The sequence below is a fragment of the Pelophylax lessonae genome (genome assembly GCF_965119305.1).
Source record: "Pelophylax lessonae genome assembly, chromosome: 9".
NCBI classification, from domain to species: domain Eukaryota; kingdom Metazoa; phylum Chordata; class Amphibia; order Anura; family Ranidae; genus Pelophylax; species Pelophylax lessonae.
Window position 1 is genome coordinate 125,495,509 of NC_138776.1, and position 27,711 is coordinate 125,523,219.

Consider the following 27,711-nt stretch of genomic DNA (forward strand, 5'->3'; position numbering starts at 1 on the left):
CAGTGCCCAGCAGTGCCACCTCTCAGTGCCCAGCAGTGCCGCCTATCAGTGCTCATCAGTGCCGCCTATCAGTGCTCACCAGTGCCGCCTATCAGTGCCGCCTATCAATGCCGCCTATCAGTGCTCATCAGTGCGGCATATTAGTACCTCCTCATCAGTGCCCATAAGTGCCACCTCATCAGTGCCCATCAGTGCAGCCTATCAGTGCTGCCTCATCAGCGCACATCAAGGAGAAAAATTTATTTTCAAAATTTACTCGCAGAAAATAAGAAAAACTTTTTTTTTTTTTTCAAAATTTTCTGTATTATTCTTTTTTTTGGTAAAAAACCCAGAGGTGATTACATACCACCAAAATAAAGCTCTATTTGTGTGGAAAAAATGATAAAAATTTCATATGGGTACAGTGTAGCATGACCGCGCAATTGTCATTCAAAGTGTGACAGCGCTGAAAGCTGAAAATTGGCCTGGATGGGAAGGGGGTTTAAGTGCACAGTAGGCAAGTGGTTAAAGTCTAAACCGCTGGCAACAAAAGTGAGTACACCCCTAAGTGGCAAAGTCCAAATTGGGCCCAAAGTGTCAATATTTTGTGAGGCCATCATTATTTTCCAGCACTGCCTTAACTCTCTTGGGCATGGAGTTCACCTGAGCTTTACAGGTTGTTACTGGAGCTCTCTTCCACTCCTCCATGATGACATCACGGAGCTGGTGGATGTTAGAGATCTTGCGCTCCTCCACCTTCTGTTTGAGGATGCCCAACAGATGTTCAATAAGGTTTAGGTCTGGAGACATGCTTGGCCAGTCCATCACCTTCACCAACAGCAGCGGTCCTCTTGGAGGTGTGTTTGGGTTCGTTATCATGTTGGAATTCTGCCCTGCGATCCAGTCTCTAAAGGGAGGGGATCATGCTCTGCTTCAGTATGTCACAGTACATGTTGGCATTCATGGTTCCCTCAATGAACTGTAGCTCCCCAATGCTAGCAGCACTCATGCAGCCCCAGACCATGACACTCCCAACACCATGCTTGACTGTAGGCAAGACACACTTGTCTTTGTACTTCTAACCTGGTTGCCACCACACATGCTTGACACCATCTGAACCAAATAAATGTACCTTGGTCTCATCAGACCACAGGACATGGTTCCAGTAATCCATGTCTTTAGTCTGCTTGTCTTTAGCAAACTTTCTTGTGCATCATCTTTAGAAGAGGCTTCCTTCTGGGACGAAAGCAATGCAGACCAATTTGATGCAGTGTGCGGCGTATGGTCTGAGCACTGACAGGCTGACCCCCCACCCCTCCAACCTCTGCAGCAATGGTGGTAGCACTCATACGCATATTTCCCAAAGACAACCTTTGGATATGATGCTGAGCACGTGCACTCAACTTCTTTGTTCAACCATGGCGAGGCCTGTTCTGAGTGGAACCTGTCCTGTTAAATCACTGTATGGTCTTGGCCACCGTGCTGCAGCTCAGTTTCAGGGTCTTGGCAATTTTCTTATAGCCTAGGCCATCTTAATGTAGAGCAACAATTCTTTTTTCAGATCCTCAGAGAGTTCTTTGCCATGAATGTGCCATGTTGAACTTCCAGTGACCAGTATGAGAGAGTGAGAGCGATAACACCAAACTTAACACACCTGCTCCCCATTCACACCTGAGACTTTGTAACACTAACGAGTCACATGACACCGGGGAGGAAAAATGGCTAATTAGGCCCAATTGGGACATTTTCACTTAGGGGTGTACTCACTTTTGTTGCCAGCAGTTTAGATATTAATGGCTGTATGTTGAGTTATTTTGAGGGGACAGCAAATTTACACTGTTATACAAGCTGTACACTCGCTACTTTACATTGTAGCAAAGTGTAATTTCTTCAGTGTTGTCACATGAAAAGATATAATAATATATTTACAAAAATGTGAGGAGTGTACTCACTTTGGTGAGACAATGTGTATGTATGTATATATATATATATATATATATATATATATATATATATATATATATATATATGTATATATATATATATATATATAAATATATATACATATACAGTGGCAGAACCTTTCTTTAATACAGGCATTATAACATTTACATGTGAGCAGTATTAGATTTGTGATGTTTGAGGTGTACAAGCTCCTTAAGAATTTCCAGTGGAGCAGATCATGTTTATATCTGTCATCTGCTGTAGAAGGTAGAAATAATCTGTATTGTACAATACAGTCTTACAGGTATAACAGGTCTCAGAACAGAAGCCAGAAAGCTTTTATGAAGTCCTGGCTATTTACCCTCTTAGAAGTCCACAGTAGTGGGTGTCACCACCACACTTATGGGCATAGGAGTAGATGGTCTAAATTACTGTACTTCCAGGGGTGTGCACATTTGCATCTCTCATCAATGTACATAAAAGGAAATTATCTGATATGGTAGGAAGATTTTTTTTCTTGCTGGCCTCTTAGTGCTCAGCACAGGGAGCTGCAATGTACTGGGTGTGAGCTTCTGTATAAGGAGATCTGAGGGTGATACACAGCGTGGAGCATGTGCTGTACATGTCTGTGATCTATAGCAATGGACGCATTAAGAAAATACAGTCTGCTTCTTTCTATGCATACATATATATTGTAGGATCTGACTTCAGCATTTCGGAAAGCACGTGTAAAAGACCAGTTCATATTCGGATGTCTCCAGCTGTGTGCGGTTGTTGCTTGCCAAAGTGTGTCCTGTGAAAACTTGCGCTCTGTGCATGCAGTATTCTCCCTAAAAAGATACATAGAGATTATCCAGAATTTAAAGGGTAAATGCACTTTGAGAGCAAACTTCATAGTACCCTCCGCCATGGCCTCTCTTGGAATGAAAGAGATTCCTCCGTCCACAATAAAGAGCACAGATGAAGGAATCTCCCTGCCACTATTTTATTTGGACTTGGTTGTTATAACGCCTGAACAGTGGTTGCATCCAATCGGATGCAGTCACTGTTCAGCCTACAATTTCTTACACAACTCCTTTGAAAAAAGTTGATCGAAAAATTGGCTTTTGTAGAGCTGCCTGGGGCTGACAGGGCTACCCATGGCTAACATGTCAGCAGGAAACTGGAGTGTGTATGACAAGCTTTAGATCCGTCCTTCTCAACCGTTTTATCATGGAGGAACCCTCACAATACAGTCATTTGTGAGTCTCAGGGAACCCTGTCTAAAAATATATCCAACGCTCATGAAACCTTAATGTGATCAGAAAAGTATAGATAATATATCTTTTTTTTTACCACCCCCTTCCCCCTGCACAGAGGCGTAACTAGAACCTTCAGGGCCCTGATGCAAGAAACCATGAAGGGCCCCCCAGACCCCTGGCCGGGGCCCTTACCTTCAAGCCCAGGGCTCTTCCCACTAATCCTGGGGCTCTTTACACTCGTTGCATGGCCTTTTATTATGGTCCCGCAGCAAGATTCTTTCACAAGTTCTGCAGTGGGCCCCCTTCCTGCAATCTTGGGGCCTCCCCACAGTGGTGCAATGCCAGGGCCCGGTCGCAAGTGTGACCTTTGCGATCCTGGAAGTTCACCCACTGGTTTGCTACCGGGCCCCCTGGAGCATGGGGCCCGGTAGCGATTGCAACCCCTGCAACCCCTGTAGTTACGCCCCTGCCCCTGCATTAGACTATAACTTAAAGTGTTACTAAACCCAGGACCCTGCATTCATTATATCTGGTCTCCCACAGTACACAGAACATGGAAATGCAATTATTTTAGTAAATATAAACTGCTAAATACCTTTTCTCATCAGCAGTATATAGCAGTCTTGTGACTTCTATCAGTGTCTGATTAAAAGTTGTAGGAGGAGTTTTCATTTTCCTCTGACTGTCCTATGAGGCTGCAGGACCCCTGCCCCTCTGTCTGGACAGCGCTGATTGGCCCTGTGCTGATCACATGCACCCTGCCGAGAAAAAAAACTCTAGCAATACACACCAAACTGAGCATGTGCAGAGTGCCCCCAGGCTCTGTACAATCAGGAGATGGATTGGGGACTGAGGAAGAAGGGGAGGATCAGAGAAGATAGGATCAAACAGCCTTTTTACACAATGTGCACGATTAACCCCTTAGGTGCCACAGTGAGTATAACAAGCATATTTAACTGTATATACAGACTGATTTGACTGTTGTGGGTTTAAGAACACTTTAACCTTCAGTACTAATCATATAATGAAACAAATCATAATCATGAATAGAAAGGAAACACTGACAATTGCAGTGTACCTTTACATTGGTGTTCAGTGTAGAAATGTGCCTTTACATTGCTTGGCTGTTGCAAGCCCTCTTACACTGGAAATCAGACAAAAGGTTTTACTTTTCATTAGTGGTCAGGATAAATTGGTTCTTCCTTACATGGCAAGTGGGAGAGGTGATCTCTTACACTGGTGGTCAATGCAGAAGTACCCCTTAAATTGTGGGTAAGTGTAAGAAGTGCCCCCTTACATTGGTGGTCAGTGGAAGAGATGCCCCCATACACTGGTGGTCAGTGTGAGAAGTACCCCTTTAGGGTACTTCTTGATCTTTGTGAGGAAATGCCTCCTCACAAAGATCAAGCCCTTCCTTTTTACATCACAGCAGGTTGTCTTTGGAGGTGACTTTAACACCATAATTAGGCCTGAAGACAGGAGGGTCTCCATAGACAGGCTGGGTTACGATAGCGTTTTTCTTAGAGATATGGTTAGACAAGCAGGTCTGGTAGATGTGCACATTAAGCACTGCCCTGGTAACACGGGATTCACATTTCAGAGAGGGAATAGTCAGAGTAGGATAGACAGTTTTTTTTTAAAGTGAAAAAGAAGAAAAGCACCACTCTAAGTGCAGTATGACTCGGTGATTTATTGAACATTTACCATACTGGGTACTCACAAGATGAAGAAAGTTAAAAACATAGTGAATATTCCTCAAAGGATCGGTTGGTCCAATGCCTGGGCGAGAAGGGACTGATGTGCTCCGAACGGATCCGTGTCTGACCGCGGGAGTCAGCGATTTTTCTTATATTATCAGGGTTAATTATTATACTCTTGATGATTATAGATTCCTTTTCTAATTTTGTTTTCATTTTATTTTTGTTTTTATTTTATTTTTATTATTATTTTTTTATTTATATTTTTTCATATTTATTTTTATATCTATTTTTATTTTCATTTTTATTTTTAATTTTATTTTATTTATTTTTTTATTATTTTTTTATTATTATTATTTTTATTTTTATTTACTCCCAGTTTAATTTGTATAATTTTTATTATTTTTTCCTTCATCATTTTTTGCCATCATAAGGATTGGTTCTAGATACATTGCTTTTTACCAGTAGGTCTCTAATAAGCATGTATGAAATTTTATTTGTACTTTTTGTATCGTACTATATGACCACATCTATTTCTATTCCTTTCATATATCTAACATCATCCACGATCAGTCACTAGGTCCTATTGCCGTTCAGGTGTCCTTAGTTAGGTATCCGTTACATTGGACTCTCCTTAGGACCCTGCGGTAGCCGAGTGTTCCTCCCCTATATAATGCCCCTCTCTAAGATGGCGAGTCTAGAGGCCTGAGGAAGGAGCGCATGCTCCGACAACGCGTCGCCTACGTCATCACGCCCCATGCTCCACGCTCAGCCCGGAAGTCCGCCGCCGGAGGCGCTGCAGGTGTCCCCTGGGTCCGGAAATCGCTGACTCCTGCGGTCAGACACGGATCCGTTCGGAGCACATCAGTCCCTCCTCGCCCAGGCATTGGACCAATCGATCCTTTGAGGAATATTCACTATGTTTTTAACTTTCTTCATCTTGTGAGTACCCAGTATGGTAAATGTTCAATAAATCACCGAGTCATACTGCACTTAGAGTGGCGCTTTTCTTCTTTTTCAGTTTCTTGCAAGTTTTTCTTCTCCACTTGAGATTAAGCTGCCTTCAGGAGTGCACAGACCGGTTCTACTTATGGACTTTATGAACTTTTCAGAACACCATTCAAGTCCGTTACCTTCCCATATGAATTATAGGAGGCCATTAAGGGTTCACCTCTGAGTCCTGTTGCGCCAGTCCATTTTTGTCAGGTTTTTTTTAAAGCAGAACTCTGCTTTCTCGGCTCCTGCGTTGAGGGCGGTGGAGTTCTCTGACCACTGTATGCTGTCTGTGACTCTGAATGCCTCGGACTCTCCACCCAGGGGTAGGGGTACCTGGAAACTGAATTCGGCTCTCCTGGAAGATGTAGAGGTAAGACAATCCTTTGAGGATTTTTTTCAGGCACAGGTTTCTATTCTGGATTTTTGCAGCAATAAGTCAGAGTGGTGGGAGCTTGTGAAACAAAGGGCGATTGGACTTTTCAAGGCCATAAGTAATAAGAAGCAGCTTGGTATATATATTGCCTACCAGCATTTGCGGAGGAAGCTTGATCGTCTTGTCTCGTATGGAGGAGATTCAGGGGAGATCTCTGAGGTAAAGCTTCTTCTTAGAAAGTGTCAATACGATCGGCATGCCTCCTTGTTTCTGGAGAGAGATTACGGGAAATATCACTCGCCTGATCCTTACCAGAACTGTAAGCAAGGCATAGCAGTTAAGACGGTCATAGGTCTGAGGGATAGTACGGGTTCCCTGGTGAAGTCCAGATCAGGGATCCTGGAGATCTTAAGGTCATATTATGCAGACCTTCTGGGAAGAAAGGACCTTAGTCGGGACAGGATGGAAAGCTTTCTGGATTCTACTCCAGGATTGGGAAATGGTACATTGCCTTTGATGGATTTGACAGAACCAATTTCAGCGGATGAGGTAGTTCGTGCTATAGAGAAGCTGGCTACCAAAAAATTGCCTGGGCCAGATGGGTTGACAGCTGAATTTTACAAGTGTTTTAAGTCCATTCTGGCTCCCTTTTTAGCGGAGGTTTATAACAGCTGTTTAGAAGAGGGTTCTCTCCCTCCCTCCATGAGGCAATCCGCTGTGATTCTTCTGTCAAAAGGTAAAGACCCCTCAATAATTGAGAACTGGCGCCCCATCAGTCTTCTCAATGTTGATAGAAAGATCTTGGCGAAGATTCTTTTTTGGCGCTTGTCGTCAGTAGCAGGCGATTTGTTGTCCAATCATCAGCACTGCTCGGTCCAGGGCAGAAGTACCTTTTCAGCAATTTTAGTTGTCCGGGAGGTTTTTGGAGTGATGCAGGGCTGCTGGATGGAGAAAGTACTTGTTGGCATTGGATCAGGCGAAGGCTTTTGATCGAGTCAATCATGAGTACCTGTATTTGCTACTTGGTAGATACGGCCTGCAGGGGAGGTTTATAGATTGGCTGAAAACATTATATAAAGGGGCTGAGAGCTTCCCACTTGTTAATGGTTGGGTTGGACGGCCTTTTGAGGTTGGCTCTGGTGTGCGCCAGTGGTGTCCTTTGAGCCCCCTGCTATATGTATTCGCAATCGAGCGCTTCATAAGAAGGTTAGAGGGTGGATCATTGTGTGGGGTGCATTGCTGGTGTGCCACCTTTGAAGGTCGTGGCCTATGCCGATGATGTGTCTGTTATTATCTCTGGGATGGAGGAGGCGCAGGAGGTGGTCTCTGTGATAGAGCAGTACACTGAGGTTTCTGGCTCTAAAATCAATCATGAAAAGAATGAAGTTTTCTGGATGGGTGAGCAGGGTGAAAGCTTCGAACTTCCGGATGCCTTCCCAGAGCCCCAGCAGTAAAAGTGTTGGGCATCAAATTTGGTCCTGGTGACTATGGTCATCGAAATTGGGAAAGCAGGTTGTTGAATGCCAATGCCAAAGTAGCAAGCTGGAAGAAATGGAAACTTTCCTTGAGGGAAAGGGTTGACTTGACTAAAACCTACCTGATCCCAATCTTTTTATATGTCAGCTTTGTCTGTATCTTGCCAGAATCTCTCTATGCAAGGGTGTACAGCTGCTTTTTCCAACTGTTATGGGGAAATAGGCTGAACCTGATCAAACGCAATGTAACTTACCTGTCCAGGGTAGTCTAGGAATGGTCAACCTTATAGTTTTATTTTCTCTGCTCTTTTTAAAATACAATCTTGGTAATATGTTAGCAGAGACCCCGCCGGGATGGGTGGGTATTTTTCAATCTTGGTTTAGGCCTTTTCTGCGATGCTGGGAAGATGGCGGGCCAGTGAAAAGTCTGAGAGTCCGACATGGCAAGCTTCCGGCTTATGTTGCCCCATGTCTGAAAATACTTCGGCAGTGGCAGGTGACAGTGGGGGATATCAAGTCCCTCCCCAGGAAGCTTCTGGAGAAGAGGATTTTGGGCTCTGCTTACAGTGTGTCACTGACCTTAAGGGATTGCCCAGGCCCTGTAATGAGGGAGGGGTTGCGTTTAATTAACTTGGGAAGAATCCCTTTAAAGTTTAGGGATCAAGCCTGGCTCGCTTTCCATGGAAGGCTCTATGTGAGAGGGAACCTGAAGCATCGCCCTGTGGATGATCGGGATTGTCCTAGAGCGGAGTGTGTTGGTAAAGTGGAGTCTATGGACCACTTTTTGCTCCGGTGTCCCTTTAACATAGAGGTGTATAAAAGGGTGGGGAGGGCTCTAGGCATCCCCTTTCTCTATCGCATGAGTTATGAGGAGTGGGTGTACGGGGCATTCCTGACTCGCTGGGATTTTGATTTGGATACACTTTTTCTAGTTAGTATAGTTGTCCGTTACTTCACGTGGAATGTACGGTGCCAGATTACCCTGCGGAAGAAAGTCCTCCCTGTCGAGATGGTGGTGTACGATATTCTGGGTGAGGTTGGGAAGATTCGGGGTCTTGAGAGGGGCAGGGAGCCTCGGGCGGTCTGGATAAGGGCATGGAGGAATATCAGACCTGCCTTTGGTTAACTGTCCATCTCTCGGTAAAAAGCTTTTTCCTATGCTATTTTTTTCACGCCCTTAGCTTTTGTTGGTTAATATCTTCTTTTTGAAGTAGGGCTGCATGCATAATGGGGGTGGTTTTGTTTCTTGACCTCGCAGGTTTGATGTCTGGTGTGGTGGTGTGAGTCCTACTAAGATTATTTTCCCCGGTAATGACATGTTTCATGATGTGAGTTTTGTTTTTGCTGTAAAGGCAGTCTTTGTTTGAGTGCAGAATTTGCTATGTATTTTTTCCCCTTTTCATGTAAATATGTATATATTTATTTATGTATATTGATTTTATGCTTTTTGATTGCAAGACTTTTAATAAACAAAAATTGTCAGAAGCACCCCTTTACATTGGGGGTCAGTACCCTGGTGGTCAATGTGAGAAGTACCGCTTTACATTAGGGATCAGTGGAAGAAGATTCCCTTTACATTGTGGGTAAGTGTGAGAAGTACCCCCTTACATTGGTGGTCAGTGAAAGAGATGCCCCCATACACTGGTGGTCAGTGTTAGAAGTACCCATTTACATTGGGGATCAGTGGGAGAAGCACCCCTTTACATTGGGGGTCAGTGGTAGAGATGTAACCATAAGCTGGTGGTCAATGTGAGAATCCCCCCTTTAATTTGTGGGTCAGTGGGAAAAATGACCCTATACACTGGTGGTCAAGTGAGAATTACCTCCTTACATTGGGGTCAGTGGGAAAAGTACCCCCTTACACCCCTTTACATTGGGGGTCACTGGCAGAGATGTACCCATACGTTGGTGGTCAGTGTGAGAATAACCCCTTTACATTGGGGGTCAGTGGATGATGTTCTCCCTTACATTGGTTGCAAGTGGAAGTAGTGGCCTGTTACAGTACACTGCTCAATGCTCTAAGAAGCCCTAACAATCTCTAGAGAAATACCTGGGCCCCACAGAACTCTGGTTAAGAATGGCTGTCTTAAATGCTTGGAGATTCCAGCTTCTTATTGTGTTGCCTGCTGTCACAGTCTGCTCTTCGTTAAAGCTAACTAAACAGCCCAGGGCACACATCAGGGTGAGACAAGGGACTGCCATACAGAAAAATAGTAGTCTGCTGGTGCAAGCGAAGACAGCACAGCATCAGGCTGCATATTTACAATTTAGCTCAAATGGAGAACAGTCTGTGCCAACTCCAATTCCAAACAGATAGGATTTCCAACAATTCTATGACGTTGCATTATTTTTATTGTTGCTGAGCCCGAATGGAGAGCATTTGGGAGCTTGCTTTGAAAGTGAAGGTCACAACAGTTGTAAAAAAATATATAGTTATGTATTAACTAGAATATATTTTCAATAGAACTTGTATAAATTCCCAACATCTATCTGTCTTGCTATGAGCCCCCTATAATCCCCTCCATAGCAGCACTCTGGTAGAGAGACAATAAGCACAGCAATCACAGCTCTATTTCTATGCACAGTGCTGTTAGTCTAACAATGTAAATATGCTCACAGGAGGAGAGAGCATAAGAATGACATTACAGTGTGCTGGTACACTTTCACTATCCAGGCCCAGATTGGGCAGGTCCAATCATGTTTTTTACAAGGAGACGTAAAACCTGTTTGTGCTTTCTGACAGGGGTGCCTGGATCACAAGGTGGCCGGGTTAGCCATCCCTGCCGGGGGAAGACAGTTATTATAACTAGCAATCCTCTCTCCACCCATGGACCCGAAGTGCTGGAACCCACCGGTGCTACCGGCAATATGTCTCCTGGAGGACACCGTGCTGATCTCCATGACAGATTTGCAGGATGTCACTTTCTAGATGCCCATTATTTACACCTGATTGTAAGAGCTATTTTTAATAAAATGTACGGTTTTATACCTACAATCTACACTTAGATTGGCGCTGTTCTTTCTATTTGCTATTAACTAGCAGCTATAGCAGCCACCAGCAGGCTGGTTGTACCCAAGTTGATCAAGCGATCAACTTGCTACATTCAGCCTGCCCATTATTGGTTCACATCTCAGGCTGGTTCCTGCTGAATCGGCCAAGATTTGAACCATGTATGGCTGGCCTTATTCATAACATGGAGTTTGTCGAAATTGAAACTCCTTAAAAGCTCCTTAAAAGCTCTGCCACAAATAACATAACCTGTGCCAATTAGCGCTCTTAAGCTCCTCCTAACAGACATTTTGACAGAAACGTTTTAAAAATATACAAATAACAAACAAATATGGTTTACAGCTGAAAATGGAAATCTGAAGCTTACTCGCCAATCTATATATGGGTTGATGGGAGCGACTGCGCATCTATGGTGGAGAGGACCCCTTTAGGTCTTATGTAGGTCTATTATCGCTACATTAATGAGTTAATATTCATTGTTGATGAGAACTCATTTTTTGGAATATCTCAATGATAATGATATTAACCCGCAATTTACTGCTCAGGCAGATGATATTAATATTTGCTTTCTACAGTAGATGTCCTATTGACCAGAGATCAGGGAAAGATTAACAGCAGTCTGTACAGGAAAGCGCTCTCTGGCAATACTTTATTAATGGCACAATCAGGACATCCTAAACACACATTTAAAGGTATCCCTGTTCTCTTCAGTATATACGGCGGTGAGCCAGGGTGAGCACCTGCACAGGACTACTGCAAGTACTTTCACCCGAGAGGTGCACATTCTTTGCTTGGACAATCTTTATTGATAGACTGTTAGGTACAACCAAGTAGCACATGTACCATCTAGGATAAGCAGTCAGAACTTCCTACAATGCCCACCAGAAGAAACTTGCACCCAGCTCTCCAGGACAAAGCAGTGAAGATTCTTCTTAAGATACTCCACCCTAGATGTAGCAACCAGCAAGGCAGCATACATTCTCTAGATCAATGTTTCTCAACCTTTTTTCAGTCCAGGCACCCTTTAACCACTTCAATACAGGGCACTTTCACCCCCTTCCTGCCCAGGCCAATTATCAGCTTTTAGCGCTGTTGCATTTTGAATGACAATTGCACGGTCATGCAACACTGTACCTAAACCAATTTTTTTCCCACAAATAGAGCTTTCTTTTGGTGGTATTTGATCACCGCAAGTTTTTTTGTTTATGTTATAAAATTTTGTAAAAAGATATGTTTTTTCCTGCACTGATGAGCACTGATGAGGCCGCACTGACAGGCACGGATGGGGTGGCACTGATGGGGTGGCACTAATATGCAGCACAGATGGGCACTGATATGTGGCACTGATAGGTAGCACTGATATGTAGCATTGGTGGGCACTGATAGGCGGGACTGATGGGCACTGATAGGCGGCACTGATGGGCACTGATAGGCGGCACTGGTGGGCAATAATGGGCGCTTGTGGGCATCACTGAGAGATTGCAATGATGGGCACTGGTGGGTGGCACTGATAGATGGCAATCATGTGCAGTTCTGATAGGGAGGGCACTGAAAGGGTCCCTGAGCCCTGATTGCCATCCCTGGTGGTCATGGGTGGGCATCCCTGGTGGCCATGGGTGGGCAATCCCTGGTGGCTCTAGTGGCACCCTACCAAGGGTCTGCACTGGTAATCAATGCTCAGATACTCCAACTTGAATAAACTATGCACAGTTTGCTGGGACGACTAGATATTGCTGAGTGCGGCAAGGCCGCTGCTTCACCTTGTTGCTAACGGTGAAGAAGTAATTAATGAACTGCTTTAAATACAGTAAGCTGTACTGTACTGCAGAACACGCTTCGGGGGCCTTCCTGGCATCCCCTTTGTTCTTATTCTTCAGGGCTTTTTATATGGCACCCCCTTTACTGTAACACTCTCTGTGTGAGCTAGCTCCTTGATCCCCCTACTTCACTGGAGTGGTCCCCTTCCTGGGCAGATCCTTAGGCAAAACTTCTGGTACTCACGGACACTGTTTTTCCAGCGAGACTCTGCCAGCAGCTCCACTGTCAGCTCTACTGGATCTTCTGCAGATCAGCTCCACACCTGGTTCACTAGGCCGACCACCTAAGACCACCTTCCTCCATTTTTCAGGCATTTTTCCAAGGCTCCCCTGAAGAAACCTCAAGGAACCCAGGGTGCCTGGGCACCCTGGTTAAAAAAGGCTGCTTTAGATCCAGGCCCTATTGTTGGTACAGACTCTCTCTCTAGGCAGTAGGCCTGGGGAGCAACGCTTTCTAATACTGCTGCCTCCTCTCCTGACAACAGCCCAGGAAGGACCCAGGAAGGACCCTTCTCCAAGGTCACCACAATTATTTACAGTATATCCTTCCCTTCCTGGTATACACCACAGGCAATTGGCTAACTAAGCAATACTGTTTCTTCCTGCTATATCTAATGACTACCTGCCAGAAACATGCAGACTCAAATAAGAAAATCTGGGGAAACCCAACAAATGCAGAATAAATTACGATTCAGACTACAGCCAGGCTGCATCACAAAATTTAGAATAGGGACACTCCTCCATATGTCAAGATACCTACATTCACATACTAATCTATGAAGAAAATATTTCTAGTAAAGAAATGAAAAAAAAACATTTGTGTATGGATATATAAAACATTATTAATACTTTTTTTCTCTTTTTTTATTAGTGATCACATTCCACCTGTTCTCAGCTGCATAGAAGCTATGGGAGAGAACCGCAGCACATTGAGCTTTCCAGTGATAGGCTGTGCAGGGGATGTGCGTCAGGATAAGCCTGATCATTGGAGGTAAGCAGGCTGAGTTCCCAGTATAGCTAGAAAACTGACCACAATGTGCTCGTCTGATTAGTGTGGTCAGTTTGTTTTATTTCAATGTGTTTATTTAATTTTTCAAGATTTTACCCCCTTCCTGACCAGGCCCTATTTTGCGATTCGGCACTGCATGACTTTAACGGACAATTGCGCGGTCGTGTGATGCTGTACCCAAATGAAGCCTTTTTTTCCCCACAAACAGAGCTTTCTTTTGGTGGTATTTGATCACCTGTGCGATTTTTACTTTTTGTGCTATAAACAAAAAAAGAGCGACAATTTTGAAAAAATAACAATATTTTTCACATTTTTTATATGAAATTCCCCCAAAAAAATGTAAAAATCAAAATTTTTTAACATTTTAGGCTAAATTGTTCTCTGCTACATATGTTTGGTAAAAAAAATTGCAATAAGCGTATTTTGATTGGTTTGCGCAAAAGTAATTGTGTTTACTAACTAAGGGAAAGATTTTTGTAATTTTTATTGTTTTATTTTTTTAACGAGTAATGGCGGCGATCTGTGATTTTTTTTTGCGGGACTACGACATTGCGTTGGACAGATCGGACCCCTGACTGACATTTTTGACACTTTTGGGGGTACCAGTGACATTAATACAGTAATCAGTGCTATACATATGCACTGTTACTGTAAAAATGACACTGGCAGGGAAGGGGTTAACTTTATTAGTGATCAAGGGGTTAAGTGTGTCCCTAGGGGCGTGCTTCTAACTTTAAAGGTGTGTGGCTAGTGATGTAACCACAGAGACATACGATCCTACATAGCAGGATCGTATGATCTCTACAGTTAGATCAGGGAGAATGACAGGCGGCTTTGTTTACATTAGCAGCCTGCCTTTCTCCCTCTCCACCAGGAGATTGCGAGTGGCCGGCGGACATCTGGTCCGCCGGTCACACACGCGGACATGTTAGTGGAACGCGCAGGGCGGTAGCGTGCCTCCGGGGGCGCACGCTCGCCCCCTAGAGGCTCACAGGCTAGCGACGTAGTACTACGTCACTTTGCCTGTACGGGGCTGACCGCCGCAGTAAATGTACTTGCGGCGGTCGGCAAGTGGTTAAGGACAGTACATTAGACGGATGTGTCAGTGTGGTCAGTTTTTAATATGAAAGCAGAGGGACTGGCAGGGATTTCACACAAAGGAAGCAAGATAAAGAGAACAGCAGATGCAAAAAAAGCTTCACCTGGTTTAATCTTGCAGGTTATATGATATTGGTCAGCATGATTGAGTGCAGGGTGGGAGCAGTATGCATAATTTAACCACTTGCCGACTGCCTAACGCCGATCTACGTCGGCAGTCAGCCCCTCACAGGCAAAGTGACGTAGGGCTACGTCACTAGCTTGTGAGGGTCTAGGGAGCGAGCGCCCGGCCCCGGAGGCGCGCTCCCGCTCCCGCGTGGTCACGGACCCCCCCGCGCGTGTGACCAGCGGACCCGATGTCCGCCGGTCACTCGGCGATCGGCGGGGGAGAGGGAGAATGTCAGGCAGCTTGTGTAAACAAGCCACCTGTCATTCTCCTCGCTGTAAAGACACTGATCACACGGATCTAGTATGTAGATCCATTGATCAGTGTCCTTACAGCTCAAGCCACAGCCAATCACAGTAGAAAGCACGCCCCTAGGGACACACACAGCCCCTCCCTCCCAAATAAAGTTAACCCCTTCACAACCAGTGTATTTTTACAGTAACAGTGCATATGTATAGCACTGATTACTGTAGAAATGTCACTGGTAACCCCAAAAGTGTCACAAATGTCAGTCAAGGGTCCGATCTGTCCGCCCCAATGTCGCAGTACCGCAAAAAAATCGCAGTTCGCCGCCATTACGCGTTAAAAAAAAAACAACAAAAATGACAAAAATCTTTCCCTTTGTTAGTAAACGCGATAACTTTTGCGCAAACCAATCAAAATACGCTTTTTGCGATTTTTTTTACCAAACATATGTAGCATAAAACAAATTGGCCGAAAATTTTAAAAAATTTTGATTTTTACTTTTTTTTTGGGGGGAATTTCATATAAAAAAATGTTAAAAATATTGTTATTTTTGCAAAATTGACGCTCTTTTTTTGTTTATAGCGCGTGATCAAAAAAATCGCACAGGTGATCAAATACCACCAAAAGAAAGCTCTGTTTGTGGGAAAAAAAGGACGTCAAATTTGTTTAGGTACAGCGTCGCACGACCGCGCAATTGTCCGTTAAATTCACGCAGTGCCGAATCGCAAAATACCCCCTGGTCAGGAAGGGGGTAAAATCTTCCGGGGCTTAAGTTGTTAAGGAAGTGTTGACTACTGGAGAGATGTACTAGTTGCTCTCCTGAGCATACGTGGGAACTTTCTGGAATTAACCCAGCATTGCCGGAATTTTGCTCTGGTTGGTTACATCTCTAGAATTCCTGTATCTCTCTTTTATGAGAAATGATCCTCCCTAAGCAGGGTAGGTAAATAGGAGAACCAGAACCTTCACTAAGTGGAAGAGTGGGATTGATAAAAAGTTGGTAATGCCTTCAAGCAGGACAAGGCATCTGTAAACAGAGGGGAAATTAGCCAGTAACCTAATCAAAGTAATTGGGCGCAGAGGAGCTACTGCAGCCAGCATAAAACATTAACCGTAAGTATATAGCTACACATCAGTTTGGGAATAATTTGAGCTTTATATATTAAAAAATAATAATAGTACATATAGTACTAGCAGCTGCCACTTTTCTGCACCACAGATCCTGTGTTTTTGTGCATAGGACACGGCAACAAGGCTAAGCAACTGAACTATGCACAAAAAACATAGGAACTGGGGTGCAGAAAAATGGCAGCAGGTGCTCTTGGCTGATGAGTGAAAGCTTGAAATATTTGGTAGTAGAACAAAGGCAGTTTGTTCGTGAAGGGCTGGAGAGTAGTACAATAAGATCTGCAGGCAACAGTGAAGCATGGTGGAGGTGTCTTGCTAATTTGGGGCTGCATTTCTGCAAATAGAGTTGGAGATTTGGTCAGGACCAATGATGTCCTCAATGCTGAGAAATACAGAGAGATACTTACCATCATGCCATGCCATCGGGAAGGCATGTAATTGGCCCCACATTTATTCTGCAGCAGGACAACGACCCCTAAAATACAGCCAAAGTCAATCTTCAGTTTAAAGAAGAACAAGTGATGGTTTGGCCCCCACAGAGCCATGATCTCAACACCGTCAAGTGTGTCTGAGATTACATGAAGGGATGTTTGAAACAACCCCTTGAAATTTTCCACATTTTGTCATGTAAAACGTAAATGTCTTTCATTGAATTGTATTTCTTCTATAAGGGACATAACTGTGCCATGATTGGCCTAAAGGGTATGTCACACCAGCAACTTTGTAGCAGCTACAAATCACTTTATTTATTTTTGCTGCCACTTTGTAGCTCACTACAGATTAGCTTGTAGGCAGGTGCAGTCTACTTGCTCCATTGCAAGTGGCGCTCTTCTGCAGCGGTACCACAAATGGAAAGGAAGTCAAGGGGAACATAGTCCCTCTATGGTTTCCTGGGTCACTAAGGTAGCACCCGATTGGATGCTGACACCCCATGTGGCTCCAGCATTTATCCTGGGTCAAGCAGAGCCTACTTAAGGCCCTGGCTTCCAGGCTTGGCGCACTTTTGGCGAGTGAGTATAGTAGGGGCAGGCAGCCTGTTAGAGACAACACTAGCAATAGGGAAAGGTTCCTGATAAGGAGGGAAAGCTAAGGCCTGCAATTCCTTTGGGCATCTTCCTGTTTGGGGCACTGGATGGCCAGGGCGCATTCCGTTCTCTTAACAGATGCTGTCAACCCGGCTGATACCCAACATCTTCACATCATCGGAATTTGTGAGTGTTGGACACTGGACAGGCGTCCCTCCTGGTGGCGGGATATACTACTGTTGTTTCTTTACTTCGATATAAGTTATTTATTGCACGTGTCTGTGTGAATTACTGCCGCCACATACGTTGCACCCCACCCACACGCTGACAAGGGTTGTCTATGCAACTGTAACGCGCTTCTACAAAATCACTTCTGTGGCATGGCTGTAACGGACAAGAAAGTGCTCTTCACTTCATGCAGGGTTCTGATTTTGCTGCAAATATTTTTGTGCCATTGGATTGATTTTGCAATTTTCTAAAAAGGGGAGGAAACATTGAACTGGGGACACCTACTTCTTACAGAGTTGCAAGCTCTGGTGCCAATCTGAGCATGGTGCAGCTGCGACAGACATTTATTAAGTGCCAACTTGGCTAGAAAAGGAGGGAGAGGTTGACAATTGACAAGTGCCTGTCATAGCTGTAGCCGCTTATATTAACCCCCCCAGCACCAGAACATCACTGGGAGCAGAGGACAGAGGATTCCAACCTAACACAGCAGCTACCAGCAGAAGGACACTCTTCATTCATGGTGATTAGTGTCCCTGGTGTTTTTTAAATAAAGTTTTGAAAATAAAGCAATATCAGTGTGTTTTGCTTTCTTAATCTATGCAGCTAACATATTAATAAACTAAAAGTAATTATAAATACAGTGCAGCACTACTAACCATAACCAAATATGCAACAGTGATGAATAGTGTTAATAAACTAATATACAGTACGTTTCCATGTTGATGTCTATAGATTACATGAAACCTATAAAAACTTGGCCTGAAACAACACTTCAAAAAAACTGCACGTTTTGGGCACTTGTCATTTTATTTTTAAAAATGAAGTGTGGCCAAAGCTTTTTTTCAGCCATACTTCACTTCTGGATCAGCTGACGTTAGAGAACCTGGTCAAGGTGATGGAAGGATCCCGACAATATTGTCAGGATCTTCACAGATGCCTAGCTGACAGTCACTACCCTCTACTCAGAGCAGACTGAACTGAGTGATCAGTGGTCATGTGATCGCTTAGTTCTTGGGCTTAGAACCAGCAGGAGACGGCTGCAGCAAGGAGATGAGTATAGATCGTTGTTTTTTTTCTCCTTTAGAAATGATCTTTGTTTGTAAATGTAATCCCGTAGACAGAGCATCACATTTAGCATGTGTTTACTAAACACGTATGTAGAACAGCCCACATCTGCACAGCCAGCACTTCAGAGGCAGAGAACAGTCCATAGCTTTGTTTTTATGTTTTATTAGGGGATTTCAACTTGGATAGGGATGGGAGATTATGGGATGCCCACTTGACTTCAACAAAACTTCAGGGACAACTTCCCTAAAAACAATCTCTATATACAGCCTCCTCTTCTGTAGTCTCCTGCACACACTTGGTTCCAGCTGGCTTTCTCCTTTTGGGGAGCTGACAGGGCCTAACTATTAGCTCAGCAATAGCCCATTACAGGCAGGAACTCGTAGCCCTTTGGTGATAGCATACAGGAGTGACACAGCTTAATCTTTCACACGACTTTCTCCCTGTGGTCACTAAGCCCAGCACCACATCTGCAGGTAATGCCAACCCACCTGGCTGCATCTGCCCCTTCGCACATGACTCTTCACCAGCCCACCCCGCTGACTCTCAGGAGTTTTTCTATTCTAAGGAAGGGATGAAAACTTGTCACACTGTGGTCTTCAGGGAGAACTGGCTACATATGGCAGTCTCCCCCCTTGTGAGTCCCCGGTAGTGCTGCTCTACTCACACTGTCCTCTCTCTTGCTCCCATGCCTTCAGGAAGGGCTTCCTCCATGTGATATGGTAGGATCCTAAGACCCCGTTCACACTGGGGCGACCTGTCAGGCGACCTGGTCGCCTGACAGGTCGCCGTAGGTCGCCTGGCATAGAGAAGCTGTGGACCCGTTCTAATAGGAGCGACACAAGTCGCTCCGACTTAGAAAAAGGGTCCGGAGCTTCTTTGGGGCGACCCGGAGCGACCTGCATTGACTTCAGTGTTATGAAGTCCGTGCCGGCCGCCCTGAGGTCGCGGTGCGAGCTGCGCGCCGCGACCTGTGAGGTCGCCCCGGGAAGTCGGATCGCCCCAGTGTGAACGGGGCCTTACCTCAGAGGGCCACCGACAACCTCCACAGCACCAAATCTCTATCTTCTACCTGACTGCCCCTGCTGGCATAGCCCATGTCTATTTATGAGGTAAACTCTGCCCCCTGTCAGCTAAATACTGGAGATTGGCTGAGGCCTCATGCATGGCAGCCCCTCCTTGCTCCCACCCTCCACTTCTAGAAGTTTCTACCAACTTCCAAACAAGGGGGAAGTACCAGAGAGAGCTGCCAAATGAGTCACCCAGCCCTGATCTAAGGTAACCCTGACACAGATTACACAGTTCAGGCCTACCCCTTAGCTAACTATATTTTGCCTACTCTAAAATACCTACATTAACTGTTGCACACTTCTAGAAGGTGCTACTCGTAACAAGCTTTTAAAGCTTTCTTGAAGCCCTTAGGCCTTGTCCATATGAGTCATAGAGTTTACTGTCCCTCTATTCACACAGCAGGCATAACAATCCATACGCCAGTGAGGAGTGTCCCATGCAGAAAGCCTGTCGAAATCAATGACAGGAGGCTGATTGCAAGGAGCTACACAGATCTCCACATACATCTCGCAGGGTAAATCCGCTCAGGTCTGATGCATTCTAATTTGCAACCACCTCACAACCTCCTGCATTGTGGTGTGGTGTTTTAGGAGTTAAAACAGGTGGGGAAGAGGCCACATAATGTCCCACCCCCTGTCAAATGCACTCTGAAAAGCAATTTATCGCGGACCACTCTTCAGAATGCAAAGCTTGTATAAACAAACCCATAAGGTGTAACTCGGCCCATTTACTCACAATGACCAGATGCCGATGGCTCCTGCTGCTTTCATTGAGGAGGGAGGGGCGTTTCTGAGCCACACACAGGTGGCTCAGGAGTGAGCATGCACAACTGCCCCCAAAACAAGCAGCTTGCTCTGGGGGCACTTGGCGAAGGGGAGGGGCCAGAAATGCTGGTGGAGGACCCGAGAAGAGGAGGATCAGGACTACTCTGTGCAAGCACATTGCACAGAGCAGGTAAGTATGATGCGTTTATTCTTTTAAAGAAGAAAAAAAGCAAGGCTTTAGATCCACTTTAACTATTAACTTTCTCATTGGCCAATTGCAAAACAGTTTGGAAACTTGCAAAGGTAAAGTGCTTGTCACAATGCAGATTATCTATTGGTAAGATCTGCACTTTGTCATCCGATTCTCCTGTAACTGCCCCCAACTGTTAGAACTTGGTGTCAGTTCCATTTGTTTGCTGAGCTATCCTGCAGTAGTCAGGCTGGGAGAAGTATGGCGTTTTTGGAGTAAGAAAGCACTTGCAAGTATATTTTTTCAGTCAATAATTGTTTTTTTACATCCTCCACCCCAAACTTTTGAGTGCTTTCTTAAAGAGTAACTCTTCTTCAAATGACAGCCTGGATTGTTTGCAGTAGTTTGACAACACATAGCTGCAAGAATTTGCCTCTCGGCATACAGAAGATCAGTAAAGATCTGGATCCAAAGAGAAATTTCAGGGAGTATTGTGGAAAACATGAAATAACGTGTGTAATCCCTTAAACTCATAACAGACAAAATACCAGTTATGTGTCTTGACTTTATAAGGGAAAGCTGCTTCTCATGAGTGGTTCTTCCTCCTGTCCTGTGATTGGCTGTACAGGGCAGGGCTGCAGCTCACTGTTCTGCTAAAGTTTGATTTAGGAATTTCTTTCATAAAGCTCTGGAGTTTGCTCTGGGCTGCCTGACAAGATCTCTTTTTTTCTTTTTTTTTACTCACAAGTCGAATTGTCTGTTAAAGGGCCTGAACAAATATGTACAGCGTGTGTGTTTTCTTGGAAGGGGTGGGGTACACGTGTCGGATCAGAGTAAGTAAGCATGTTAATATAGGCTGCTATTTAAAGAGCCTAATTTGTATAGATTGTAAATATGTGTACAATGAAGCGGGTAGTTAAAGCGGAACTCTAGGCGAAAAGCTAAATAAACATCTGAAATACATGTATTGGAACTGATCTTTATAACACAAATTAGTTTTAATTAATGATCTTTATAATATTAATTACTAATTATTGAAATGCAAATACCCCGGCTAGACAGCACAGTCAGGATGTGAGACTTCCCTGCAGATTGTACTGTAGTACAGCACTACATCCTGGTCTTGAGCATTGTAGTTCTGCCTTAACTCCTTGTGGGGTGAAAGAAATTGGGCGCAGAGCAAGGAGCATGTCACCGGAACACCATGGAACTCAACAAAAGAGGCCAACATTTTATTGAATGATCACATCACAGCAAAGGAGCCACACATGAACCCTTCATCAGGCATCTGGCATCTGGTCACATGCCAGACGATCGGGTCCTGCCTGGCTCCAAAATGTAGCTGTCCATTTCTGTGACATAAGAGCGAATTCCCCTAGAGTGTGAGACTTTAAGCCGGTTCACACTACATATGGCAGTCTCCCCCCTTGTGAGTCCCCGGTAGTGCTGCTCTACTCACACTGTCCTCTCTCTTGCTCCCATGCCTTCAGGAAGGGCTTCCTCCATGTGATATGGTAGGATCCTAAGACTCCGTTCACACTGGGGCGACCTGTCAGACGACCTGGTCGCCTGACAGGTCCCCGTAGGTCGCCTGCCATAGAGAAGCTGTGGACCCGTTCTAATAGGAGCGACACAAGTCGCTCCGACTTAGAAAAAGGGTGCGGAGCTTCTTTGGGGTGACCCCGAGCGACCTGCATTGTCTTCAATGTTATGAAGTCCGTGCCGGCCACTCCGAGGTCGCGGTGCGAGCAGCGCACCGCGACTTGTGAGGTCGCCCCGGCAAGTCGGATCGCTCTAATGTGAACCGTCTCTAAATGGCAATGAACAGGACTTGAGTAGTAAGTGTTTTTAAATAAGTTTATTAACAAACAGTATATAAAGATACATTTCAAAAGACAAAAGTGAATAAACAAACACTTTAAAATTGAGTGACCATATGTTACGTCTCTAGGACTGGAGGTGGCTGAGACTTCCAAAGGAGACCAGACGTGTTTCGGTCAATCGCCTTTCTCAACGGTCAAATATGGACAGGGTCTCAGACTAAGGGTACGAGAACATAGTAATCAGTAACAGACAATGGTGGTAAGTCAAACAAGTTTTACATGATATGAGGTTACAAAGTGTTTGCTGTGACAAAGCTATAGCTATAATATATATTGTTCACAATATGAGTATTATATGTATGGATATGTACCACATAAAATAGTCCTAGACGAATAAAGCCACAAAAATTTAAAACCAACAGGTAAAAACCTGTGTCTCAGAAGACTGCTGCGCTCCTGATAACTTAACTTAGCACTCCGCCACAGTAGTGGATGTACAGATCACTGTTTCACAGTGAAAAAAGGAGGCAAAAAGGCCCAGAGGTCGACAGGGGCTATGGAGCAGTATAGGATGGTTATGCAGCAGGGGTGGCCACACCTAGCTACAGAGCTCCCACAAGGATCGGTCCAGAACAGAGGGCGTCTAGAAGAAAAAGAGGGGGGCGATTTCTGTGACATGTTCGATTAATAAGATGTTGGACCTTTTTATGAAGATCCATGGTGTGCTGGCAACATATTCCTTGCTCTGAGTTGTTCCACTTTCTTGCCAGTGGGCGCTACCGCAACCACCTACTCTTCAGCCACTCTCATTAATGTGTGCGTTGGGAATATTGCTCTAGAAATTGAGTGCAGTCACTTTAAAAATGTTAACAGAGTTTAATATAGCAAATGTACCCAGGGAGTGGTTAAGACATAGAATACACAAAAAGACCAAAAAAGCAGACTCCATATCTCTACTCACTATCAATGCAGAAAAGGATCTTTAACCCCTTTGGACCCAGGGCCTTCCAGCCCTTTAAGGTGTTTAGGATGCTGGGAGGCATGGCGGGGTTTATGATCATGTGACCACTGTTTTGCTGTCATGGCGGTCATATGATCGGAAAGCTCCCGATCGCAAGTAGCCTTCCGCTAGCTGCCGGTAACTGTGTCGGGAGCGTGCAGGGTGCACACTCTCGACACAGCTGTATTTGCACTAATGAACTCAAGTATTCAGCCACTCTGTGCCAAGGGCCTCCCACCGAGAGGCTGCTTATTTGCTCATGGCCGGTGCCAAGGTGTTAAAGCCATTGTAAACTTCTAAGATGAAAAATGAACAAAGCATATCCTCCTGTAGTGTATGTTAGACAGGGTCCTGACCTCAACCCGATAGAACCCCTTTGGGATGAATTCGAGCACAGACTGCGAGCCAGACCTTCTCATCCACATCAGCGCCTGACCCCACAAATGCACTTCTGGAAGAAGTCAAACATTCCCATAGACATACTCCTAAACCTTGTGGGCAGCCTTCCCAAAAGAGTTACAGCTGCAAAGGGTGGGCCAACTTAATATTGAATGAAAGTTCATGTGCGTGTAAAGGCAGGTAATCTAATATTTTTGGTAAGATAGTGTAGATTAGGGACACTACTGCTTGGGGCACACAGTATTTATACCCAATCATGTTCAAGGGAAATCAAGCAACAAGATCTAGCCACACAATTGGAAGGCTCCATTCACATACAGGCATTTCGGATTGCAGGCAGAATTGCCGCGATTCCGCCCAGCAATCTCGAACCATTGCAAGTCGCGGGACGCCCGTGCCTTTCCCGTGACTTGCAACTTGCAATGGCACCCCAAACGCAGTGCGATTTTGGCGCGATTTTCGCCTGACTAATTGCGGTAAAATCGCGCAAAGCGAATCTCAGGATGCCTGTCATGCCAAAAAAGTACAAGAACTTCTTTCCCACGACTTGCAATGGTTCGTGATCGTGGGCAGAATCACAGCAATTCTGCCTGCAATCCCAGACGCCTATATGTGAATGGAGCCAAAGCAAAGTGATTACTCTCTATTCTCTACTCCTTAAGTTCACTTAAGCCTGTCCATCTACTGCAGAACATACTTACCTTTCTTTCACTTCCTTGCAAATCCATTTAGCTACAAGAATTGAGGGAAAAGAATCTGGTGTAAGCTCAAGTCAGATTTCCAATACAAGCATACAGAGTGCATGTGATAGCGCTGGACCAACCACCTTGTCCCAGCCTTGTTGTTACATTCCCCTCCATACTTGGAAGTAATAGGTATTTCCATCACTCTCGTGGTTGAATGGAGCAGCAATGGGAGTGAAGGCAATGTGTAAGTATGCTACTGGGAAGGAGACATTAAAGAGAACCTCGTTCACACTGTACATGGCTGTGAAATCATGCAACTTCATCTGAAATCACACGATTCCAGAGGCGCCACTTCGGAAGCGACTTGAAAGACATCTGTGAGACCTCTTGCACAGATGTCTATTAAAGCGGAGTTCCGGGCACAAAAACATTTTTTCAATGAACATACCCCCGGGACAGTCAGGGCTAGTACATTCCACAATGGATAGCCTCTGATCTGTCCCGGTTCGCACTTACCTGCAAGAAGAAATACTCACTTTTAAAATTTCTTCTCCAGCGTTGCCATCTCTGTTGGGGGCAGCTGAAGCCAGCGCGATCCTCTTCTGTGTCCTCTTCCGTGTCTTCTTCTCCCAGAATGCGCCTTCACCGGCCCCTCGTCACTTCCGGTGCGGTGCCGCATTCCTCCACAGCTTCTGGGCATGCCCAGAAGCTGTTTAGCAGGGAAGGCGGCGTCGCACCGGAAGTGACGAGCGGGGCCGGTGCCGTCGCATTGATTCCTGGGAGCGATGACGTTCAGCTCCCAGGAATCATTGCAAACCGGAATTGACGGGGCGGGCCGCGGCCACAGAGGGAGGAAGTGGAAAATAGGTGAGTATTTCTTTCCACAATTACAAGGTAAGTAAAAAAAAAAATAATCCTAACTATCCAATTCCTTTTCAGGTGAAGAAGAGCAAGCGGATGGACACAAAATCGCTTAGGTCGATTTTGTGCCCGGAACTCCGCTTTAAAGTCATACCAGAAATTGGCAAAAGTAGTGCAGGAACTACTTTTCAAATTTGTGCGGCACCGCAAAGTCGGCACCGCACTGATTGGAACAGCTCCATTGTTGGCAATAGGCTGCAATTTGTCATGTAATTTGACCTGCCAAATTGCATAACAAATCACTTCAATGTGAACGAGGGCTGAATCTTACGGTAATGTCAAAGGAAATCACATATTCAGAGTAGTTTTACTACTGTTTTATTTACAGCTGAGGGACATATATTAGGATAGATTACTATTAACAGGGGGGGCAGTTGTTACAAACTGCACAAGCAAATGCAGTTTTCACTAGCAGTGGTGGTCTTGGACATGATGTTGTTGGCACAGAGTAGATATGATGTATTGTAGCCCTGATCTCAGCACTGAGGAAGAGCACCTTTTCCATCCAGTTATGGTATACAGCACAGTGATGAAGTGTGACTAGGCTGGTGTGTGTTTATATCAGTAGACAGGGAGTGTCTAGTTATATTACCGTTCTGTGTGTAAGTGCAGAATATGTACACAACTTACCAAACTTGTTACAAAGCCAGAACGCGTGGAAAGACAGATGACTTATTACCGATAAAAATTGCCCCTTTCTTTGTCTTAGCGGCACAACAGGAAAAGCTGAAAGGCCTGTCCCATCAGTGGCACTTAGGTAACACTGGTATTTTTAAAATGTTTAAAACACATCACTCATCCATTTATGGGTAGTGGGCAATATGGGTTAGGAACTTATTACTGATATTGAACACAGCCTTTCATGGTTATTGCCAGAGCTAAAACTTCAGGCAAGGCAATAAGGCTTTTTTCCCAGTGCCCTGGGGTGGTTTGGCTGTTTTCGTGTGGGTTACTCACAGTTTCCCATAGACTTTCTACCTTGAACCACATTTTTTGGCATTTTTTCTGAACGCACACCAAAAGTCCTGCATGCTGCATCTTTGGTGCACTTTCACAAAAGCACCAAAATGTTGGATATAATAGAAAGTCTATGGGAAACTGCGGGTAACCCAAACGAAAACTGCAGGTACATGAGCTGCACATGCACTGCGATGCGACCAAACTGCAGCAGAGCAGTGTGAAATGACCCTAAAACAGAATAAAATGAGAAAGAGGTAAACCTTTTAGCACAAATAATGTAGGCAAAAGTATGCATTCCAGTTATGCAGACCATCAATGAACATGCAAAACATGATTGGTTTAACTCGCAAGTGCTTTTTTGTTACCACTCCTTTACTTTTATAACGCCTTAAAAAAAGGCCCAAATGCTATTTTTAGTGACTGCATTAAAGGTTTATTGTGGTATGAAACACCTGTGGTAGCTAAATGTACGTCCACCCTTGGCTGTGAGCAATGACAGGAGCAAGCAGTGACAGCAGCTGTGCCACGATGGGAATTGGTGTGCCCTATGTGCCCCTTCTGTTTCCCTTTCCACCCCCCTGCTAGGACACTACATGTCATGGAAGGAGTGCTAGGCTGTGTGACTGCAGCCAACGTCTCTCCCTTCTCCCATAGCAACTGACAGGTGTGAATCTGTGTAACCCCTGCTAACTCTCTGCTCTCCCCCCTCCCTTCTGGCAGGCAGTCCAATCTGAGGGCAGGAGAGCAAGAGCCATTAAAATGGTTGTAAACCTTAAATTGTTTTAATTAAAAATTACACACATTCCTATACTTACCTGTTCTGTGCAAACATTTTGCGCAGAGCAGCCCCGATCCTCTTCTTCTGGAGACCCCGCTAGCACTCCAGGTCCCTCCTCTTCATCAGGTGTCCCCCAGGGAAAGCTGCTTTTGATGGGGGTACCCATGTGGGCTCGCTCCCCAGTCCCACTGCTGCGTCTATTGACACAGACAGCAGAACCCCTCCCCACCCCCCGCCAATGGCTTCTGCTGCTATCAAACTGTCCAATAAGGAGAGGGGCAGAGGCTGGAGCCACTGCACTTGCGCACATCACTGGATCAGATCCGGCTCTGATAAAAAAAAAGTGGGGAGGGGGGCTGCAGCACAGAAGGTTTTTCACCTTAATGCATGCTTAGCATGCATTAAGGTGAAAGACCTTGAGGTTTTACAACCTTTAGGACATCGGAGAGGACACACTGTGCAGGCACCCATCATGAATTATGGGAATTTTAGTTTGTAAAGGGGCACTGCAGCATGAATGTCTATGGAGGTTAATGTCTGCTGGACTAAAATGCCCACAAGTTCCTGCCTCTGAAGGAGGAGAGCTTCACCATTTTCCCAGGCAAACTGATCCATATCTTAG